Consider the following 16342-nt stretch of genomic DNA (forward strand, 5'->3'; position numbering starts at 1 on the left):
AAATTTCATTATTTCAGAATTTATTTGAAATGCATGCTCTATACTTGGAAGCACATGTAACTTAACCTGTCCTCAGCAAGTGGTCAAAATGTTAAAATGCCAAATTCATAAAAATAAATAACAAATGAAAAGTGGGAATCTGTAAGATATCAGACAATACATATAATAAACTTTAAATAAGAGTTTCCATAAAAAACTGTTTATCAAAGTTATGTCCTCACTTTGCTCCAACTCCGTGAGATTTTTTTATAATCCTGAATAAATCAGACAATGTCATGGCCAGATAAAACTCAGGCCCGATAACTATAACAATATCTATAACCATAAAGTTTTCAAAATCGTTCTAACTGTAAGAGAACAGTGGAGTCCACATCACAACTATAACAATAACGTAACGATAACATGATTATCACACATTCCGCATGGAAGGTTGTGATATTAAAAAGCATACTGAAATAACTTTACAGTGGAGAGGCAGTTAGGCGCTAATTTTGCCATGGAGCGAACACGGAGTGGGGTTTCTCTAATCCAGGAGCGCGAAGCGAATGGGGAGCGAGAAATGGACAACCCGGAGTGGAGCTGGAGCGGAGTGATTAAAGTATGCTTTGAGCATACTCTGTTTATATCGATCTATTTAAAATGGTGGCGGACTTCTGTAAAAAACTACTCTCATGTTGGGCTAAATTACATCTTATTTTAATAAAGTAAAAGTGACAGGAATGTTTATATTGTTACTGATATTTTAAAATTTATATTTGATGAATATAAGCAACTTATGCTTGGTTAAAAGTTTATATATTATTTTATTGAAAAGGCATGTTGAAATTACTGTATCAAATATGATACAATAGGCTTTTGAAGTATATCTCTCAATCACCATTACATTCTATTCATGCCCACTATATATATAAAAAAAATTAAATTATTTAAAATCACAGAGTTTGGAAAATCTGTACTTTGTACTTTTGTACTTTGTACTATGTACTTTTATAAGATATTTAAATTTTTACAATTTTCCTTTTTTAAATGTCAATATAGTGTTTGGTGCATAAAAAACATATGATAAAAATGTTATTGGAAAACAAAAACCCATACATATTGTATTTGATGTGCTGAACTGAACTATGATACATTTCAATACATATTTATAAAAGTAGTCAATGTCAATCTCTCTTTGCTAACTCTCCCCAAGAATTACCACTGTAGCATGTATTGGCTAAGAAAAACTTAAATATCAAATGTAAACAAAAATGAATTGCTGGGCCTAATGTATCAAATATGATACATAAATATAAAAAAAAGTGCCAATTTTTTACAAATATTTTGTCTAATGGTGCTAAAAACAGTTTGTCAAAACATTAGAATTATCTGACAATTATTTCATATGTCAGGCTTTACAGAGGCACAAGAGTCTTCCCTCTGCTGTTGCACTAATGCTGTGTTCCATTTGTCTCGGAAGTCAGAGCTTGGGACTTGGATCGATGTCATATCCATTAAAAAAACTAGAAATCCGAGTTGGATGCGTACCATTTACACACAACATGACAAATCGGAAAAAAATGTGGATGCCTCCAGGAAAGTAATTGCTGCTTTTGGAGTACAGAGAGCTACAAAATAAGTATGCCCTTCACCTAAGAGACCTCGAAGAAGATGACAGAAAGCGGAGAAGGTATGTTAATGTTTCCGCGTATTTTAATTTGCAGGTCCTAACAGCTGTTCTAAACTTTAAAAATAAAATATTTTATGTGTTTTTCCATTACAATTTCCTGCTCACATTTCTGCTCAGTTTGTAAAGTAACACATTGTTTTTGTAGCAACATCAACCATTGTTCTTGTAGCAGCAGCGACCATTGTTGTTGTTAGCAGCAGCGACCTTGTCAATTGTAGCGGTACCAATTTATAAACAAAATATTACGCAGTAATTCACGCATAACAGGATCGTAGCAACCTGGAGCTCCGACTTCCGAATAAAATGGTCTGGATTTGAGGTGTCTAAGTGTACCTTTACACGACAACAATGTATTAAAAACTGAAAAGTTTTTCCTTTGCATTTTTGAAAAGTTTCGCGTGCAGACGACAATGTTGTCAAAATGATCCCCGTTCACAAGGATCCGCGAAAACAACTAAAAACCCTGTATTATGCATGCCAGACCAGTAGTTGGCGATGCCACTTTGTAAAGAAACACTACGCACCTGCGCACATAAGCATTCTTCCACAGAGCGGTGAATACAAACAATGAAGATGGCAAAAGCATCAAGCTTTCTGGACGGACGATGAGGTTGCTTTATTACTAGGCAAGGCAAGGCAAGTTTTTTTATATAGCACATTTCAAACACAATGGTAATTCAAAGTGCTTTACATAGAAGAGATTAAAATAAGAATAAAAAAATAAGAATAATTGAAACAGTTTAGAATAAAATAAAATAAAATACAGTACAAACAGTCGGACACACAGTGGCACAGTGCTCATTCAGTAAATGCACAGCTAAACAGATGTGTTTTGAGTCTGGATTTGAATGTGACTACTGTAGGAGCACATCTGATCTCTTCTGGAAGCTGGTTCCAGCTGCGGCTGGCATAATAGCTAAAAGCAGACTCTCCTTGCTTAGAGTTAACCCATTGGTATTTCTAGCTGATGTGATCCTAATGATCTGAGTGATCTGTTGGGTTTATATTCAGTGAGCATATCTGCAATATATTGAGGTCCTAGCCCATTGAGTGATTTATATACCAGTAATAATATTTTAAAATCAATCCTAAATGTAACTGGGAGCCAGTGTAAAGACCTGAGGACTGGTGTGATATGTTCATATTTTCTGGTTCTGCTCAGAATCCTGGCAGCAGCGTTCTGTATGAGCTGCAACTGTCTTATGGTCTTTTTGGGAAGGCCAGTGAGGAGTCCATTACAATAATCCTCCCTGCTGGTGATGAAAGCATGCACAAGTTTCTCTAGGTCTTGACTGGAAACAAAGCATCTAATTCTTGCAATATTTTTCAGATGATAGTATGCTGATTTAGATATTGCTTTGACATGACTACTGAAACTAAGGTCTGACTCTAGAGACACACCAAGATTTCTTTGCTGGAGAAGCGTCAATAAACTCAAAATCTTGAGCAGCACAAACACAGTCCTGTAGTCCGCAATTGTAATTTTGAATGTCTCACGTGTTGTTTTGAATTAATCACGTGCATAGACTGAACACGTAATACTCGTGTGCATGACGTCTTCGTTTTCACAAATTCATGTTTTTCTATGTTTACACAGAGATGATAATGGCATTGTTTTCAAAAACGTGCCCTTTGAAACCTGTTTTCAAGCCCCAAAACGCCATTGTTGTGTAAAAGAACAGCCAAAACGCATAAAAGTTTTCCATTTTTAGTTGAAAACTTTGTCGTGTAAACAGCCCCTAAATTTCACTCTAGTGAAATGCCAATTCAGAATGCTCACTCAAAAGCAAATAATGTCACAAGTGTGGCAGGGGGACTGGTTTATGATAATAGATTTAAAGTATGCTTATTTTTATCAGGCGTTTCATCAGATTCGCTTTTGGGGGCAAAGCGTACCAGTTTTGTGTCGTTCCGTTCAGAATTGCTTTTGCAGCACACACATTCACGAAATGTATGGATACAGTCTTGATGCATTTGAGGCCTCAAGATACCCACATTTTGGAATTATCTAGATGATTGGCTGCCGTTGGCTCACTGAGAGAGTTTGGCTGCCCAGCATCAAGATATCATTCTCAGCCATTCAAACAATATGGGGCTGCGAGTCATCCTGGACAAGAGTGTCCTATTGCCAAGGTGTGGAGAGCAGGGAGAGCACATCCCATTCTGAACATTGCTAGACATTGGTGCAATGTCTGAATGGGAGCTGGAAACAGGCACGCTCTCATCGCCAATGAGTCCTGATCCCATTCAGACATTGCACCAATGTCTAGCGATGTTCAGAATGGGATGTGCTCTCCCTGCGAGAGCATTTCACAAGCTGATGGGGCTTATGGTAGCTGTGTCCGCTGTCATTCCCCTGGGCATGTTCAAACAAGACCTTTTCAGTTCTGGATGACTTACATAAAGGGAATTCAACCACTGAAGTATGGTCTTCGTCCCTTCAGAGTGACACGTGGGTGTTGCTAAGGTCTGTTACCATGGAAACAGACCCTCTTTCTGATGCCAGGCTTTCCGTTGGGACAGGTGTATCACTGCAAAATGATAATGATAGACAGCTCCTCCGTGCTGTTAGCACTGAGATTTTTCCTTCCTGAGATTCAGGACAGTCATGTCCTCATCTGGTCACAAGACAGGCCTACATCAACCGTCAGAGAGTTGTGCGTTCTAGTGCCATACATGTTAAGGCTGGCACGTCGCATTCTTCTGGGGGTGCAGGACAATGTACTGTCTCTACGAACCATAAATGTTCCAAGCCATTGGAATTTGGGTGCAGATCTCCTGTCCAGACAGGGACATTACATCCTCTGACTGTGGACTCTGCCGAAACTCCTCCAGATTTGTTCATTTGTTGGCAGAGCGGACATGAACCTCTCTCGCTGCTGTCTTTATGTTTCCACTTATCAACCTACTGCACAAACTTCTGCAGAGGGTTCGGGAGAATCAAGTTTGGCTCCTGTTGGTTATTGTCCCCTCAACGTGGGCACTCTTTTGTATGATGGTTTATCAACCACTGAGGTTGATATCATTCTAAATGCTAGAGCTCCATCAACGAGAAGGGCCATATACGTTTAATTTTATCACCTCCTGGTGTTCAGTGCAAAGTGAAGATCCAGATTACTGCCCAATTAGTTCAGTACAAGTGTTTCAGGGCTGGGGTAGCCCCGGCAATGCTTAAAGTCACGAAAATTTGCATATGATTCTCCCAGTTAGGGGTTGACTGTACTAACCAGTGAAGTAAGTCAGAACAGTTGTTTGTGTGCTTTTTGACAAGGAGAGCCCCCCCCCCCCATGAATGTCACCTCCACTACCAGTTGATCATAGATTGTGGTTGCAAAATATGGTTCCCTTTCAAGAAGGTAACTTTGACTCTGCATCAATAACTGGCACTATGGGAGCTCCTCTTGGCGATGGAGACCTTGAAACCTTACATCATCACACCAATTTGATTGGCTGGTGACACTGCCTAGACTGACATCATCTTGGGCATATAATCCAGAGCGCAGTGCTGCACCTCTCTCAGGGCAGAGTAGACATGTCATGTGCTCTGGAACCCTTAAGCCGATGCAAAAAGAAGGACTTCTTCGAAAGCACTTCTTTGTTTGAAGTGTTTACATTACACTCATTAATAAGCAAATTAAAGAAAAATAAAAGAGTAATTTGTCAAAACATGTCTCTTTAAAGATGGCCAATGTTTTGCAGGTGTTTTCCACCTTGTGAGTGAAACATTCCCATGTCCTGTGGCCATGAGCACTATCTTTTATGCTTGGGCTGAACTCATGCTGAAGCAGGTCTGATTGTGTTCATGAATGCATGAAACTCCAGACACTGCACTCACAGTTTGCTTTCGTTGAGAAAGAGGACGCCAATCCCTCTCCCTCCCACTTTGTTCCTTCTGTGCCTCCCAGGGGACCACACGAAGGAGAGGCACGAGTGAAGTATACAGAGTATATAGATTTTGAGGAGGATTTGTTGCCTGCACAAGCCTTACGCACTTCCACTGCTCCAAATAGAGCATCTTCTCCCAATACGGGAGAATACCTGTATAGGCATGGGCTGCCCAGGACTGTTCTTTCCCAAGCTGCATGACCAGCTTGTAATTACTTGATGCTCGCCATACTCACAGAGTACTTATATCTCAGGTGCATCGGCCTTCACATCCCCCAGTCGAAGAGGAAGTAGCGGCCCAATTATGCCCCTGCTCTTCCACACTGGCTTGGAAATCTAAGCTGATGCATCGTCCAAGCCATGTAGGCTCACATCCATGGTGTTGGGTAAGGCCTACACTTCAGTGGCTGAGACAGGTGCTGCTCTGCACACTATGGCATTGTTGCATGCCTACCAGGTGGATTTGCTGAAGGACCTGAGAATGGTCTAGACCTAGTCATGAGCCACAGATCTGGTGCACCGTGCTGCCAAGATCACTGCCCAGGCCATCAGGAGATCTGTGGTAGCGTGCTGTCAGCTGAGCACCACATTTGGATAATTTCTCTGATTTCAGCCTTAGCACAGGGTGGAGACAGAGCCGCCAGTGAGGAAACAAAGGCCTGTATCCAAGAGGAAGGTGGTTCTTTCTTGACCTCGACCCACCAGAAAAGTTCCTTATTGGTGGGCTAAGTATTCCTGATGGTGTGGCACCTATGAAGCTGAGTCGTACACACATCGACCAGTCTGAGAACAAAAGTCTGTTTTTGATGGCTCAGACCAAACAAAGTTTGCAAAACTTACTGCAGTTGCTCGAGGCACAAAGAAGTTCACAAAAATTCTGAATGAATGCAACCTGCAAATGCAACGGATGCCCCGCATTTGGCACCTGGAGAGGTGCACATATCGATTGCATATACCGATAGGATGTGTCCCAGGGTGGGATAATGGAGACTCATCCTCAGTCAGTTCATAGTAGTTGGGAGTTATTCTGGGAAGCGGAGGTGGACCTGTTGCCTCTCAACAGACCACAGATTATTGTCTATGGTACCTCATGACACACTCCATGTCACAAGTTCCACAAGGCCTAGATATCTTAGCTCACAGATGTCAGATATACATCCCCCTTTTTGCTTGCTACATGAGCTATTGAGCAAGATATCTGTGGGAAGTTTTGTGTGTTAATTGACTGGTTGTACACCAACTGGCCTAATTCATCAGTTAGAAAAAATGGCAGCTACTTCAGAGTACAGTCCAAAACGTTATTGCGAAAGAAAGATGTGCGTATGTATGGTGTAAGAATGGTTTCTGTGAGAGAAAAAAACATGATAAATATTTTTGCATATGCTAATGCAACAATACAGCAATTTAATAATACTGTTAACAATTATTATATAAGTTCAGAAATTTTATACACGTTTATAAACGTTATACAGCAGTGAACAAGAACATACTGTTTATTTATAAAATGTTCGCAAAATGCATCCGTAATTATAACCTTTCAGTACGCGAAAATGTTAGTTATTTATGATTGCAATTAAAACTTATGTGGGTTTAATGTTTTTAGCTTTTTGTAATTGTTAGTCCTTTTATAGGTGAAATAAACTGCTCACCAGAATGCATCTGTCTGCACTGAAGATGCAAGGCTGAGCTCCGATGCTGCTGTTTTGTTTTACTATTTTATTTCGCTTTGTTTTGTTTTTACTTTGCTTTGCTTTGCTTTTGTTCTGTTTATTTTTGTTTTGTTTTACATTTTGTTTTAGACATTTTTACATTTAAAACTCTGACTCTGGCTCCAAAAGGGCTGATTTTGGAAATAGTGTTATATTGTTTTCGAAACCATTTTATTTTTTATTGTTTGTGTGAAGTTGATCTTAGCAGGGCGATTCATCATCAGCTCTCCCCTGCCATACACACTAACATTTTTGATTTATGTGTGTAAAAACCCTTGTTTGAGTTTTGTTAACTCTGTGTCCTCTTAATGGTGGCCAGAGTTTTTGTCTTTTTGTTATGTTGGTTTATTATATGTTTATCTGACAGTATTTATTATTGTATTATTATTTATTTTGTAAATATTTTCTTCTGTGTTCTCAGGAGCTGAGGGTCGAGTTTAGGGGGCCAGCCTGTATTCACAACTGCTTCGACTATGTGCTTGTGTACGTGAGAGTGTACGCTTGTGGGTGAAGTGTCTTTATCGGGGGATCGCTGCACTCGGCTCGATGAGCAATATTAGCCCCAATTTCTTAATAAATACAAATCTCTATTTTTGTCATAACTTGCTTGAAACATATCATAAAACTTTTTGCCATTGGACAACAACTGTATCCAGGACATAAATCTAGCAAAACTTGCCAATTGTGGTCATTTCTGCCACTCGACTGTTAACGGTCATCTGCCTACTAGAATCAATTTCAGTAGATGGCAGACATTGACCTCTGGTGGTGAATTGAAGGTACTGGAGGAGTAGGTGTGTGTGTGTGTGTGTGTGTGTGTGTGTGTGTGTGTGTGTGTGTGTGTGTGTGTGTGTGTGTGTGTGTGTGTGTGTGTGTGTGTGTGTGTGTGTGTGTAAACATTTACATTTCTTTAGTAAACTATTGGGTGGGTACAATATGTGGACTAGTAAGACACTACTCTAACTTTATTCACAATTAGGTAGTTATGTGCCAACATCCACACTTTTTTCCAGTTCACATAATTTGCAAACCTGCTCCAACAGAAAATTACACATGGTGTAGAGACTACATCTCTTTGAAAAACAAGGGAACAGAATCAAGAACAATCAAGGATTCTTTGGATGTAACAGGAACATTTACATTCTGTAAAAACTCTTCATATTTAAGCAAGAAACCAATTTAATTAAAAAGTTCACTCACTAATATGATATTTTTGTCATACCACTTCTGGAAAATAAGGACTTGTTTTATTAGTGTATGTTCTGGCTGTTCAATATAAAAAAGAGTGTGAAGAAAAGTTATGTTGGTGAAAAACAGACCAGGCATCATGAAATGCAAAGAGCTTTACAGGTAATTTTTCAATGTTATAGTTATATAGACCTCCTATAGACCTTATCTTATTTGTTCTGTAAATCCTTTAAATGCAGTTGATCCTCATCTGTAATATTATGGGCTTCCTTCTGTGCAATGGAAGAAAAATGTGCTAAATATTCTCTTCTTCTATTCTCTTCTTCTTCTTCTTCTTCTTCTTCTTCTTCTTCTTCTTCAATGCTGCTACCAAAATATCAAAAATAGCAGATTCATAGTCAAACAGCTCCAATAATTACAAAAAGATTGTTCTACATTGGCTTTCCTTAAAAAGTATGCAAGTAGATGGTGAATTTCTGATTGTATAGATTCGTGCTTTAGATAGGAGCCATTTAGCATTCAGTATGAGGTTCTAGTTATTTCACTCGCAGGTGCAAAAGGTTCATTTGAATTAGTAAGTCTTTGTGATCTTTTAGTGGAGTGGGGAGGATGGAAACTGAAATATCATCTATTTAAATCTTTTGACACTATCCAGAAGTCGCTATGTGAAAACCTACCAAGATTCTTGTTGGACCAATTGAATTCTGGGTCATGAGGAAATATGAATCTCCAAATATCTACAAGTCCATATCTGTCCAATAATTGTTGTAAATATAGTTAACAAGGTGTCCATACCTGGCGGCCGGTGATCAGTTTGACTATTAAGAATAATATTAAAATCACCTCCAATCAAAATATGTGTGCACCTCCAAAATGTGAACTTGGAAATGCAGCAGGCTCAGCTCCTCTATATGTGCAGTTAGGGCAGAGCCCCACCTAAATATTCATCCACTTGAAAACATACATCCATACTATAAACTGCTAAAAATGTAATTTGTTAACCAGTGAATGTGTAAAAAATTCTGACATATGCATTTAACGCCATAGAATGCGTTTTTATTCTATTTTAAAGTTGAAATGTTGCCAAAACCAAAATGACACTGTGTTTAATATAGATAGGGGCTATATGTGCATGTGGGGCAGAGAATCTTGTGCCATCCCGAACTGCCATCCCTAATTTTTCCAAAGAAAATTTGTGGTCAAATAATGAATCTGCCTAGAAACGTGGTGCCAAACCAAAGGTAACTTTAGTATTAATTTGCGCTAGCAGTGTTACAGACTGCGAATATGGTGAGAGCTATCGCTTCAATTGCAAATTCAGACAAACTGGCCATCAAACAAATTGGTCCTGACAAGCAGACAGAGAAGTACGTTTGAAGAAAGTTTATAGCAGAAGAAATAGAAATAAAATAGCTAAGCTAAAATGCTATTTCTAGCCATTTTACATGCACATGTTATCAGGCACGATCATATTTTTTTATCAAGAAAATTCATGTTAGATCATAATTGATTTTTTCAAAAATCATATTCTTTTTTTTTATTGTTTTCCTGTAAAAATATCTAAAAATCCTTAAAACAAGATCAATTAGATTGATCTTGTTTTAGAAACAACACTGTATATGATATTTAGGTTTTTCAGAGAATGTATTTTTAACATGTGTATTTTGTCTCACTGTACTGGCAGAGGTTTTATAGACAAGTGAAAAAATCTACCAGTGCTGAAGAAGTAATCCAAAGTATTTAGAAATGTTACTGACCTTGAGTAATCTAACGGAATACGTTACAAATTACATTTTACAGCATGCATTCAGTAATCTGTAGTGGAATACATTTCAAAAGGAACCCTCCCAACCATGGGTATGCAAGGCCACACACCTGCAGTGCCCCACACAGTACACACTACACACTTCAGGAAGCCACTGTGTAACACATATTCTCCTGAAGCCCACCTTGCCAGTTCCTTTAGTGATGAGTACAGTAAGGTAGAAGAATACATACATCTGTGTGTACAGAGACTAAATGTACTGGGGCGGGGACAAAGATCTTTTAATTTCTCAGTCTTCCAGGGTAGTGTTGTGTTAGTTTCCCCCACAAGGCAGGACCTGACTCCAATGCTACACATTCAACCACGTGACATCACAAAGTAGGAAAATTAAAACATTAAGACAAGTATGTTTTTTTTTGTAAAATGACCTCTTATGTGTCAAAAGATCAAGGAGTATATATATATGATTCCTCATGTCATGACCCCTTTAAAAGAAAGGGAGGAGTTTAGGTCTGTTCCTCTCAAGTACATGGGGAAACCCCATAAAAATATGTCAGTCAGTTAACAATCTGAGTTTAAAGGAAGTTTGGGATGAAATCAATGAATCCCTATATCTTTGATTAAATAGGTGTAACACAAGTTAAAGTTTTGGGTATGGAAGGAGGAGACGGGGGAGCAGTGGCACATGTTCTGCCTTCAGTACATTTTAGTGCAGCCTTCTTAGTCCTTTTCTTATTTCAGTCAGTTCAATATAACAAAAACTCAGTTAACACACTTCATATCTTCAGCTTTAAAATAAAACAATAAAACACACAATAAGGCACTCTGGTCGCTGCACTCTCATGTCCCCTCTCATCTCTCTGGCGTGTTTGGCTGCTTTTGAGGTCTCTCCCTGCTATCACTGTAACAAGAAACAGCTGTTAGAAATCATGTCAACCAGCTTGTCGAGCCACACCAAGCCCCGATCACCACAATAGGCTACATGTCCATTAATTAAATCAAAACATGAGAAAGTTGTAATTTTGTACAGCAAAAATACGAATTTATAACTATTCCCGTTTTTCGTTTAAAATTTGCCCTTCTCATTTGCTATGCGCAATGTGATAAACACTTAACGTGTGTTAATGTACTCAAACAGCAACCAGAAATAACCAAATTTCTCTCACATGTCCATTCTCATAAATACCATCTACTGCAAAAACAATGATACCATAATCTAAATAGAAAGACTATTTATTTTCCTCTAACCTCCAAGCCAGCATGTGCCACACCACGTGGCACCTGGCTGCCTGACATTTCGTGACCGCTGTACTAAGCTCAAAAGACTCTGTTGATCTGAGAAAGTATCAACCTCTTCTCTTTCTTCTCTAGTGTTTCTACTGCTAAGGTTGACTATTACCAGAAAAAGATCCGTAAAACTTCAGAATCCTTCTCTTTCCTCCCCCCACCTCCTCCCACTACTTCTCTGACTGCTAATAGCTTTACCACTTTTTACACTGACAAAGGGGTGAACACCAGCTTCTAGTTCTCTATTTCACACACCCACAACCACTCTCTACCCACATCTCATCCTCTGTTCTCCTTTTTCTATCTCCTCTCTGAGACTGAGTTCTCCAAAGTGCGTTACGTTTTAACCATCCTACAAACAGTCCCCTTAACCCGATCCCCTCCATCCCTCCTTTCTCCACCATCTTGCCCTCACATCATTAACATAAAACATGTATGCTCTCTCGTCATTTTATGACACTCTTGCCATCCCAGACATGTATGACTTTCTATAACACATTCTATAACACATAGATTTTTAGAAGATTATTTCAGCTCTGTAGGACCATGCAATACAAATGAATGTGTAAAAATGTACAATAAGCATCAAATTGTTACTGATATTAAGAAACTTAATGATAACAAGTAAGTTGAAATGGCACGCAAAAGTAGCTGCATTTAGAAAAATTTATAAAACAAACATTCACTTTTGAAACTTTGCTCTCCTCCACCATGTTGAATGTTTACATCTCCTCCCAACTTGGAAACTTGATCTACAAATTACACAAATGTGCAAATAGCACTGCAAATTTGTTGCGCTTGGCTCATTAGCTGCAAATGTGCTTAGAGTGTGTGTAAAAAGTATAGAGTACAGAGCTGTGCACATACATTACAGTGTATGTAGCAGGCAGCACGTGAAGACCATTTATTTATTTAATCCACAATATTGCACACACACATTTATTACACTTACACATGTCATACATGCAACCCAAAATTAAATATGTTTTAAAATAAGAGGGAAGTCAGAAACCCTCAGAAATGTCAGGAAGTCTAAGAAATTGTTTGCATCAAATAAAACAGAAATATTGATGACTTTGACTGTTAACTTGTACCTTAATAGTGCAACATATACTGGAAGATGCAACTCATAAAATCCAAAATATATAAATATATAAAACATTTCTTTGGATATCTGTTACTTACTAAGTACAAATGATATAAAAAGTGACATGAAATGATAATAATTTTCCACTCTTGCCTGTTTAAGGGTTCATTTAATCACAGCCTTTGCTGTTTGATAATCACACAACGTCATATTCCTATTGTGATGAGCAGAACTGCGTACTGTTCTTTAAGGATCCACCACCACTACCTAAAATGGCTGCTCGTTAGATTACTGGGTGTCAACAATAAAGGTGACAATAAAGGTTACAGTGAAGATCAGGGGGAGTTTGATTTTGTGTACTGTGATGTTGATTAGGAATGCGATCGGAGGAGAGAGGAAGAAACAACTAAGGGACAAATTTGACAGTGCTTATCACCAGAGAGTGAGGCCTGGATTTTTTATAGCCGTTGATTGCGATTCTTGAGTGAAAGTGGAGTGGCATGAGTACATAGGATCTTCAATCACCGAAGAGCTCCATGGTCAAGAAGTGACAGTAAATTAAAGGTCTAAAGTGGAAGTGCCAAGTGTACATGCAAACTCTTCGGGACCCAGCGTGCACCATTTCAAAACTCTCTCTCACACTTTTACATACACCCACAATTTAGTCATTTTTGTTGTATGTTTTGTTCTGTTGTAATTTATGTGCTAATGATTATATGCTGTTCTTTTTGTGTGAGTCTTAGACTCCTTGCTTTTTGCCTACTGTGAATCTTGTGCTATTTGAATAATATACTTATACTTTGGAAATTGAAACACTCTTTTGTGAATTTATTTAAAATACATATAATGCACGTAATTGGTGGCTTTTTGAGCTGTCTGGGATAAAGGTATTAATTTTGACGGGCCCAAACCTGTCTGGCACCCGCATTTGATTTAAAATTATTAATTAAAATTTAGTACAGGGGCCGCCACCTTTACACTATTTTTGTTTTATTTCAATTAATTGTTCAGCCCTATTATTACTTTTGTTGGTCTCATCAACTTTTGCTGTGTTTTATAGAGCTTTGAATGGGATGGGTTTACAGACATTTATGGCATTATAAGTACAGATGTTATTTTGATCACAATGATGATTTCATTTGTTTTGAATATGACAGCTCTACACAAAAAGATATGAAGGAACAAATCTGTCTTATTGTACATTGTAGCTGTAGATTTTGTGTGGTACCTCAGATGAAGGAGGCCAAGGTGGGAACACAGGCAAGGGCCGTGGCCATGCCTCCAGACTCCAGCAAGACCACAGTTAAGCTGAGAATAAGACGGGACCATAGGTGGGGGTGGATATTCCAATGGAACTACAGGCGAGGGCCAAAGCAGAGGCTCTGGCAGGACCAAAGGTGAGGGCTGAGGCTGAGGCTACGGCAGCACCACAGGTGAAGGCAGGGGCAGCACCACTGGCAAAGGAGGCAGCTCCAGCAGCATTACAGATGAAGAAGGTGGCTCAGGCAGCACCACAGGTGAGGGTAGAGGCCAAAGTGTGACCACAGGCAAAGGAGGAGGCCACAGCTCCATAGGGACAGCAAGTGAAGGCGGAGGCTCCGGCTGGACCATAGGAAAGGGTGGAGATTGCGCTGTCTTTTCTTTACCAGCAAATGCCAATGCAGGACACAAGGGCTGTGCTGGCTACTTTCTGCCAGCAGGGGAGTAGGTTTTAGGGCTGAGGCCAAGGACGGAAATGAGGAGGCCAAGGGCTGAAGCCAAACAGCCGGAAATGAGAAGGGCAAGGACTGAGGCAGAATGGCCAGAAACCGTACATATGTAAGAGTTTGCCTCAGCTCGCTAATAACTGCACGCCAGTGTGTTCATGTTTACTGATCTTGACTGCATGAACAACACAAACAGAATTAGCTGCCGGCCTCAAAGTAGGTGAACTCCAGGTCACACCTACCAATGGCGCTGACCAATGGCAGTAAGAAGGTCTTTAGAAGCTGGTAAAAAGTTTTCCTAAAGTTGTTATAAGCCACCAAAACTAACATAAAAACACATTCAAATTGGCCAGATTTTATTCTAAATGACATCACACCCATTTGTTCTTCAATTTGTATGAAGTATGCAGGGGCTTTTAGAGTTTATGGCCAAACAAGCTTCTCTGGGGTTTGAACAAAGAAAACTACTAGATAGAGCAAATTGATTCAAAATAATCAAGAGACTGATTACTTGAAAACTAATGCAATGCTGGTGGATACTGGGTCAGATAGATATCCCTCAGGTTCTAGAGAAGAAAAATGTTTGATAGGTGGGAATGGATAAACCTGGCATAGAAGGGCTGACATCCAACTTTACTTGGTGCTCTTGTAGGTAATTATGAAACTTCTGGGTTGATAGTGCTGTATGATCATTGATGGAATCTGACCATCTCTCAGACATGGCCGTCGTGTTCATGTTCCACTCGGTGATGCGACGAGTGACAATGTTTTTTGCACAAGCCCACTCTTCAAAGAGTGTGGTTTTGTCAATCAAACTGAGAGTGTCTTTCCACTTTGGGATGTCTCTCAGTAGGGCCCACTTAAGTTTTTCTGTGTTCACCAGCAATGACCAGCTACAATATTGGAGGTAATCCACCGATGCTGAATAAAAGTTTATGTCTGCACAAAGAAATCATCTGCTCGCATGTCACAAGCTTCAACTAGGGCACCACACTGCTTTTTAATGTCAGAGGGTATGAATGATTTCTCCAGCCTGGCCTGCAAGACTTTTCTCAGGCCATGAATGAGTGCACGAGTGCATGCCGCCAAGCTGACATGAATGTGCAAAACTATTGCCGTGCACAACAGAATGATAAGCAAAAAGTCCTTGACTTGAGTGCACCTTGTCAGATTCTGAACTTTCCTTCACCCAAAAAATCACTAACACTTGGTGTGCACACTTCCACATGTTTTTTTGTATGAAGATACTGCACGATTTTGATGCATCCTCCATGGGCGATGTAAAAAAGCAAGCTCCACAAATCTCACACCTCACTTTACTAGGCTCTGTCTGTGACTCCTTTTTTATAAATGTAAATTATTTTTGAAGATCCTCATTAAATGTAGGTAAAGCGGGTTAAGGGAAAAGAGGAGGCAAGAACCGGCTTGACAATATAAATAATAGTTTTAATAATAAACTGAATGAAAAACACACAAACATAAACACACTGAGCAGCTGCCTATAATTCTCTCTCAAACCATCATCACCAGCCACCTTTATCACTTTTGCGCCCCATCAGGCTGATTGGGGGTGCGTTGTTCCGCCCTCCTCTGCTCTACAATGTACATGCACACTTACTTGACATTTTTTCAGCCGGAATTACATCTGTGTGCTCTTTCAAACTCACTCTTCAATAAGTTCACTAACTGGAAGTCTATTGATAGGCGATTATGATTGGATAGTTTAATACAATCTTGTGCTTCAAATAATAAGGTGTGATTTTATTGTTTTTTTAAGCCATATCCTTGGATACCTTTGATTAGAATACTCACGTGACTGAGAAGCCACATAAGTGATAGAGAAATTTTAGGAGAGGGGAAAAACAGGATGTCTGGCCAGGCCACCCTAGTGAAAATGCCAGTAGTTCTCTCTCTGGATTAAAATGTGCTGTGATGGTTAACTGTGTAACAGTAAGATGAGGCTAATCAGGCTAATCAGATGAGGAGAGGGATAAGGCCGAGCCGGATGCGGCAGTTCGAGAGAGAGAGAGCCACACGCAGCTGCCG

General features: G+C 39.4%; 1 pseudogene; it reads right to left on the reverse strand.

Annotated features, from left to right (window-relative positions):
- The window catches only part of LOC127631665 (transmembrane protease serine 5-like), a 40024-nt pseudogene that overhangs the window by 10692 nt on the left and 12990 nt on the right, over window positions 1–16342 (reverse strand).

This window comes from Xyrauchen texanus, chromosome 38, assembly GCF_025860055.1.
Source record: "Xyrauchen texanus isolate HMW12.3.18 chromosome 38, RBS_HiC_50CHRs, whole genome shotgun sequence".
In the NCBI taxonomy this organism is placed as follows: domain Eukaryota; kingdom Metazoa; phylum Chordata; class Actinopteri; order Cypriniformes; family Catostomidae; genus Xyrauchen; species Xyrauchen texanus.